At 37.6% G+C, this 8,534-nt stretch overlaps 1 pseudogene; it reads right to left on the reverse strand.

Annotated features, from left to right (window-relative positions):
• Positions 1–142: 142 nt before the first annotated feature.
• LOC138163973 (transmembrane emp24 domain-containing protein 7-like) lies at positions 143–3,518 on the reverse strand (annotated as a pseudogene).
• Positions 3,519–8,534: the final 5,016 nt, after the last annotated feature.

Raw genomic sequence — 8,534 nt, forward strand, 5'->3', positions numbered from 1 at the left:
GGTGGCGCAGTGAATGGAGCACTGGCCCTGTAGTCAGGAGGACGTGGGTTCAGATCCAACCTCAGACACTTAACACAAAAACTAGCCGTGTGATGCTAAGCAAGTCACTTCTTAATCTCAATTGCCCTCCAAAAAGCAAAAAAAAAAAGGCGTTTATTTTACATGACACTAGCACAATCCTTCAGAAACAATATCTGTTTAATTCAGAAGTTGTTCCTGCCTGTCCCAAACTAAACCAAAAAAAAAAAGCCACTAAATCATATTCATATATTAATTTGTTTTAATTTTTCCAAAACAATATTCAAAGAATCTGCTTTGTTTCATTCAAACAATAAATGTTAAACATTTACAAACTAAAACAGGAACTGACAATACACAAGGATTTAAACAAATCTTTCAATAGTTTTTAAAAATTGTTTTTCAGTTGATTATATTCAGAGTTTAATATTGTCAAGTTTTTGGTAACCTTTTTGAATAACATACCACTACTACTTCTTTTAACACAAAAATGTTTAGATTTTATCAGCAAAACTATGTTAAGATGTTTACTTAGCAAGTTGACATTTTACCATATAAACTTGTATATTAAATACCTTTCCATTAACTACTTAAAAAATATATATACAACTATGAATGTTTAAATATGCATCCTATGGCATGTGTCCAAAGCAAACATCTGGGAATTTTCAAGCTATTAGTTGAAAGGATGAAAGAACTGGCTTCAAATTTTTCTTTATGACTCAACAGACCAAGCATTTTTAGTGGGAGGAAGAAAAAAACTGTTCAATTAGCATATGTCTCTATATATAGATGTGTATTTTCTAATATATATATGCACACACACAAATCAGGAAAGTAAACAAACCTCAAAAATTAACTTATTAGCTTAAATATTTTGTGGACCAAGTCTTGGTGTTTTTAAGTACTTTTTAAGAACAATAAAAAACTAAATTTTGTTCTTCTCCAAATACAATTGGAGGAAAAATGCTGGTTTCATAAAATTTAGTATATTTCAGTATTTTGAACAATGAACTTTTTTAAGGGCACAGATTAAATGATTCTGGTCTTATGACAAACTTGAAATACTCTGATACCTTACTGCTCCATATATACTGCCTAATAAAAGACCTGAAGGACAGAACGGAGTAGCAATTGAAAAGGACCTATTAAAGTACACCTATGCTTTTGTCAATTGCATTATTATTATGCACAGGATATTCCCTACATTGAAATCAAATCTAAATATCTGCAGCACACTTCCCATGAACAAACCTACAATTTTAGATCTCTGTTCAAATCTTGTTACATGCAATTCTGTTTTGCTCTGAAAAAGCTTAAACTTAAGAATTTAAATCATGCAAGATTCATTTGGCAAATGTTTTTGCTTTGTTGTGAAAGTTAACTTCAACAGCAATTTTTTCTCATCTCAGGAAAAACAAACTTGCTGGAAATGTGTTTATATTAAAAAAAGTTCTCAGAATTAAGAATTGGCAATTTCTGGTCAATGATGGTAAACTGACTGATTAGAAATGCTGTCCAGTAAGTACTCTTCAATATCAGATGTCACAGGGATTCAATGATCACATTTTTGGTACAGCACGTGTTCTCATACTAAGCCACAGGGGAACAAACAACTTTTTTTGTCTAACATCAGAAAAATGTTTTAACTATTTGTAGAATTTTTGGCTTAGCATTATAGACATAGTAAAACGATCCCATTCTAGGACAGAGGAAACTAAACTTAATGAGAGTTTTGATTTACACAAGATAAGGATATTTTCCCGTTTCAAAGAAAAATGCCCTTGGCAGCACAATAAAAGTATGTAATACAATATCTACTGAAGGCAGAAACCAATGCAAACCACCTACTAGGATGAAAAAATAACACACAAAACACTTTGAATACCTTTTTTGTCACTGTTTCATGACCAATAACCAAATATAAACAATTGTGGCTCCAGTTCTAAGTTCAAGGGGAAAACAGTATCATTGCCTAACATGACTAAATGTACAACATTGTGTAATGCTAACAATGAAAATGTCAAATTAGCTTTTAAATAGTTCAAAGAATTGCAATAAATTGATATAGCTAAAATCAAGGTAGTCACAGATGGAGAAAGCCAGTCACTATAAAGGCAAGAGAATATGCCAATATAGAAATTGTGATGTTTGTGGCAAAGTTGTCAAAAGTTCTAACTACACACAGCTCTATTATCTCTCAGTGTCTTCAATCAAAATCTCTAAGGTTTTAATTCTACAATTACTGAAAAACTCATTGCTTTTATAGATTTATAAACTATAGAATGAGTATAAAACCTGTTACTTTACAGGCAACTGAATAACAATTTGTACCATGATATATCAACTCAAAACTGAGTAAAAATTATGTAACTATGGCAGACTTTTTTAATAACAAGTCAAAAGTGCAGTATAGGGCTGAGCCTACAATTCATCACAATGGTTTAAAAAACAAAAATTCATGCCTAAACTACTGAAAGGGCTGTTTTCTTCTTCCACATTATAACTCTTTAAAGGAAACTAAGGAATTAAAACATCAGCTCCCCACGACAGAAGTAGTCTTACTGATTAGAAAGAATCAACATGACAAAGTTTAGAGTGATGAATGAATATAAACAACTGTGGAAAGGGTAGAACATTTGTGTCGGATATTTAACATGAAAAATGTCAAACAAGTTCTGAAGTTTTTCAACTTTTTCAAATAAAAAGGTGTCCTTTTCCATGATTTAGGGATATATTTTGCATTTTCCTCACGACAAATGTAAGGGGGTAAAGAGGTTTTTAAAATGTTGCCAACATTGAGTTCTTTGGTGCCTACTATTAATTGGAGAAGAGCAACATTACGGATGTATAGTGATCAATTCTCAAAACACTAGTTATGATCCAACACGGGGTGTAGTGGTTCTTTTATCTGAGAAGAAGCTTTTCAGAAGCAATACCTGCCCTATGCTAACAAGAAGAACGATGGCTTCTCCAATTGACCAATAGGCCACTCTTGTATTTAGATGTTCTGCCCGGCTGCATCCTTGAGCTTCTCTTAGTCAGAAATGAGTCTGGTAGTCGATGACAGACTTCAAAACTTCATGAATTGAAACACAAGCAGATTCCATCTGTGTAAGAGCTCTGACTCTATTCTCACTGGGAAACAATGGTGGATCTTCTCCAATTTGAAAATCAAAGTACACAGTTTTGTGTGTGAAAGTAGAGAACTGGTTGCTGAAACAAAATTTGTACGTTCCACTTCTGGATGCAGTGAAGGTAAAACTATCATAGTTTTTTTCACTTCTTTGTATAACACCACACCATCAGGATCTTCCAACTGGCAATCTACATCATAGTGACTACCAGTAATCACCTGGAACTCCCTGGGTGATATCCTCGTAGAAGCCCTGCTTGGCGTTGTGGGGCAGCTCAAAGGTGATCTCTGAGCAGCTGCTGGGCCCCAGAACCAGCACCAGCAGCAAGAGGGCAGCTGCACACACCGACCCTGGCCAAGGCATGTCACAGGCTGGGGGCGGCTGGAGGACGACAGCAAAGCGGCTGTGCAGGAGACACATACACACACAAAGCCGAGGGAGCCTGGTCCGGGCCTGCCCGCTACCCCTAAGGCTCAGCCCTGCGGAGGAGTCTAGGAAGCTTCACCGAGCCCCCGGGGAACCGGCTGCAGAGGGCAGGGCAGCACCGGTCTCTTGAGGATGGCTCCACGAGGCCCGAGCTGGGAGTGGGTGGGGGGAGAGCCCCAATTATAATTTTTAAGAAATCAGTTTCTTTAGGGAGTTTTGTATCTCCTTTTTCATTTGGCCAGTGAATTTTTGTACCTCTTTTTTCATTTGGCCAATTCTGCTCTTTAAGGAATTCTTCTCTACAATGGAATTTTGTGCCTCTTTCACCATTTGTCGAATTCTATTTTTTAAGGTTATTTTCCTAAGTATTTTTTGTGCCTTGTCTATCAAGCTGTTGACTTTTTTTCATAATTTTCTTGTATCACTCTCATTTCTTTTCCCAAATGTTTCCTCTGCCTCTTTTATTTGATCTTAAAAATCCTTTTTGGATTCCTCCAGAAACTCTTTTTTCCTGGGCCTGTGACCAATTCACATTTGGTTTGTTTTGTTTTTTTTGCCTTTTGGAGGGCAGTTGGGGTTAAGTAACTTGCCCTAGGTCACACAGATAGTTTTTTTGTGTGGGTGTTAAGTGTCTGAGGCCGGAACAAATCCCGGGTCCTCCCGACTCTGGGCAGGCGCTTTACTCACTGCGCCACCTAGCCGCTCCTTCATTTTTTTTAAAGCTGTTTTGACTTTGTTGTCTTCTTCTGAGTTCGTGTCTTGCTCTTCCCTGTAACCATAATCCCTTTCTATGATCAAGTTCTTTTGTTATTTGTTCATTTTTCCATCCTGTTTCTTGATTTATAACTTTATGGTAAATTGGGTTTTGCTCTTGAGGTCAAGGAGGCACTGTTCCTGAGCTGTAGGCCTTTCTTGCTGCTGTTTTCAGAGCTAGATCTGGACGTCTGTAGGTTTTTGGTTCTTCCAGGGTAGTATGATCTAATGAGAGGGGCGGTCACTGATCTCCTGGCCTGTGCTCTTATCTGCAAGCAACCACAGGCACTCTTCTGCACCCCGGATCTATGATCAGAGCCCCTACACCTCTGGGGCCACAGGTGCTAATAAGTCAGTGCTTCTCTTAGCTCTGGGACTGTGACCTGGAACTGCATGTAAGCAATGCGACAGAGTCCTGCACCCACTGCCAGCTAATGGTTCTTGGTGATCTCCCTCAGATCAGTGGTCTACCTCCTGACTATATTTGGGTTAAGAGCTCCCAAAGCTACCGCTACTGCTGATAAGGTCCAGTCACCACTGCAGCGAGACAGACCTTTCCTGCCAATTCCCTAAGTTGTCCAGTGCTAGAAATTGTTTTGCCCTGAACTTTGGTTGGTTCTTCTGCTCTAGAGTTTGATTTGAAGTGTTATTTTAAAGTTGCTTAGAGGGGAATTTGGGAGACTCCAGGTAAGTACCTGCCATTTTCTCTGTATTTTGTTGTTGTTCAGTCATTTGTCATTTGGAGTTTTCTTGGCAAAGATACTGAAGTAGCTTGCCATTTCCTTCTCCAGTCATTTGGCAGATGAGGAAACTGAGGTAAACGGGGTTAAGTGACATGCTCAGGGTCACACAGCTATTAGTTTGTCTGATTTGAATTCAAGATGAATCTTCTTGACTTCAAACCTAGCACTCTTATCCACCGTACCATCCAGCTGCCCTCTCTCTATGTAGCTATGCAGAAATACACTTTTATAGGTAAGTGCAAAATAAAAAACTCAGATTGGGGCAAGAATGATTAGGAAAGACTCATGCAAGATAGCTTCTAAGATTAGCGTTGAAGCATTCAAATACGAATTTTCAGAGGCAAAGGTAGAAGTATATTCAAGACATGGAGGACCTCCTAAGCAAACACACAGAGACAGGAAGAGATAGAATGTCATATATGAAGAAAAATAGCAAGGCCAGTTTGGCTGAACAGAACAATGAAGGAAACAATGGATGAGGCTAGAAAAGTAGGTTAGAGCCAGTGTGTAAAGAATTTTAAATGCTAAGTAAGAATTTGTATTTGATCCTAGAAGTAATAGGGAGCCATTGTCATTTGTTGAGCAAGGGACATTATAAGACTTACGTTTTGGGAATATCCCTGGCAGCTGAGTGGAGGGTAGATTAGAGAGGGGAAAGACTTGTAACAAGGAGACCAACAGGTTATATTATTGCTTTTGTCCCAGGTAGAGGGAATGAATGGTGAGATGGGCATGAATGCAAGAGTTACATGTACAAATGGCAAGACTGACATATGTAGGGTGAGGGAGGGGGAAGAATTGACAATAAGACTGCAAACCTGGGTGAGTAGAAGGATGATGGCATCCTTGATAAAAGGGAAGTTTGAAACTGGGCAGGGCTTGGGGGTAAAGAAGTTTCATACTGTTGAGTTTGAGATACCTACAAGATAGCCAATTTGAATCAATAGGCAACTGTTAATACAAGACCAGAACTGAGAAAAACTTAGGGCTCTCTAGAAATATTTAGCCTTGAAGTGTTTAGAAGGAATGCAAGGCGGATGAAGCTAATGGAACAGTGGATTGATGAAGTCTTCCTGACTCCAGGTCTCAGGACTACTGACTTCAAAGACCTAAGTTCAAATCCAGCCTCATATTTAACAGCTGTGACCCTAGGCAAGTTACAACCCCTATTTGTTTCAGTTTCCTCAACTGCAAGATGGGAAAAATAATAGCACCTAAATGAGATATTTGTGAAAGCACTTAACACAGTACCTAGCACATGCTAGATGCTATATAAATGCTTACTCCCTTTCCTCCCAAGACTTTCATGTGAAGTAGCCATGATTACTTTTTGGCATTGCTTCTTTACTATTTACTAAGAGGAAACAACTGTTCTAGAATTTGGCAAGGAAAAGCAGAGGGATGTCCCTGTCAATTCACTCAATTTAATGATACATATACTCCTTCAAATTTCACTTATTAGAATTAGATTATTCTTAGATTACCCCTTTTCCTTGAGCATTTATCATGGCAAAGTGGCAAGGAAGTTTTTTTGTTTTTAACAACTCACAGAAAATGAAATTAAAGATTTATGACAAAAAAAAAAAGTGTGCTAATATAAACTATTAAGTAGTGGCTCCAAAAGGAACTTACAGTTAATCAAAGAGATTTTTCACCTGGTAACTCTGAAGTGAAATTAGATTAGGTAATTTGGCTGTCTTTGAATTATAATAGTTTGTGTCTTTGGTTAGTGTTAATTTCCACTTACTTTTGGTTGCTGCAAAGGAGATTCCAAAATTAATGTCAGGACATTTTGATGCCATGTAATATTAAGTTTTGGACTGGAAATTTTGATAAAATTAAAGTTTTGAAAGAACGTGTGCCCAGTATTCAAGAGGAAGATGGGAATAATTTACCATTTTTATATACCACATTTTCTTTTAAGTTGAAAATTAAGTCAGTCTTCATTTTTAGAAAAGTACATTTTGAAGTAAATATGGAAGCATTTAGGATACCTTTTTCTACAATTAAATATTGGATTTTGAGACATGCATTTAGGCAGATAAAGCTATAATCAGTTAATATTTGTGTAGAATACTATATAGAACAGTGTCATTCATGATTCTGTTCTATGTTTAAAATCTTTTATGTGTTTAAAATAGGCAACAATTTTTAATACTATTAAGATTTTTTTTTTGGGGGGGGGGCTAGGTGGCACAGTGAATAGAGCCCTGGAGTCAGGAGGACCTGAGTTCAAATCTGGCTTCAGACATTTGACAAACTTACTAGCCCTGTGACTTTGGGCATCACTTAACCCCAATTGCCCTCCAAAAAGCAAAGGAAAAAAAAGATTTTTTTGAATAGAGACAGGGACAGGACTAGTGATAATGGTGAGCAAATTCTCTCTACCATCATAGATGGGCACCTTCTTTGTAATTTATAATTTTGAGATTTGCCTAGAGTACTGAAAGATTAAGTGACTTGCTGAGTCAAACAGCCAGCATGTCAGAAGTTCTTCCTGGCACTCACCAACTTTCCAGTCTCCCAGCTTTGAAACCTAGGCATTATCTTCATTCACTGTCATCTAATCTATCTAATCAGTTGCCAAACATCACAACATTTCCACCTTTACAATTCATCCCACTTATCCCACCCTTTCTCTTCATGTACAAAGTCATGTTTAGGATTTTATCAATGCTCGCCTAGATTACTGCTGCAACCTCCTACCAGTAAATATTTCTTAAGTACCTTCCAGATGCCAGGCATTGTGCTAGGAAAACAAATACAAAGAGGGAAATAATTACAGTTTGCAATAAGTTTAAATACATATATATATATATATATATATATATATATATATATAAAATTTATTTTTTTGCTTTTTGGAGAGGGGGGAAGGTAGGGCAATTGGGGTTAAGTGACTTGCCCAAGGTCACATGGCTAGTAAGTGTTAAGTGTCTCAGGCTGGATTTGAACTCAGGTCTTCCTGACTCCTGGGCCAGTGCTCTATTCACTGCACTACCTAGCCACCCCATGAGTTGATATTCTTATGGGCAACAAATTATAATAAAAATATTATCAAGTGAATAAATAAAAATACATAATGATGGTTTGGAGGTTAGAAGAAAATAAAGGCTTCATACAGAAAATGATGCCAGAACTTTAAGGGAGGGGAGGCATTCCTGCCTCATCTATTCTCTACTCTAATCTACCCTTACATGTTTCTGCTGAAGTAATTTTTCATAACTACAGATATGACCCTTTGACTTCCCTCCTCAATCAACTTCCCTGGCTTCCTATGGCCTATATATAGTGTATTGGGATGTTACTCATTCACCTTTGGTGTCAGCCTTCACCCAACTCTCACCTATAGACTCCAAAACACTATAGCATGTGCAGTGGCCATACCCTGGTAAACCATCTCGGCAAACCTGGGCTAAACCAAATTGAGGGCAACTGACAGGCCTCAAACCTGATT

The sequence above is a fragment of the Petaurus breviceps genome, unplaced genomic scaffold (assembly GCF_028583685.1).
Source record: "Petaurus breviceps papuanus isolate PSGF00001 unplaced genomic scaffold, PetGlider_PUasm1.0 189, whole genome shotgun sequence".
Classification (NCBI taxonomy): Eukaryota; Metazoa; Chordata; class Mammalia; order Diprotodontia; family Petauridae; genus Petaurus; species Petaurus breviceps.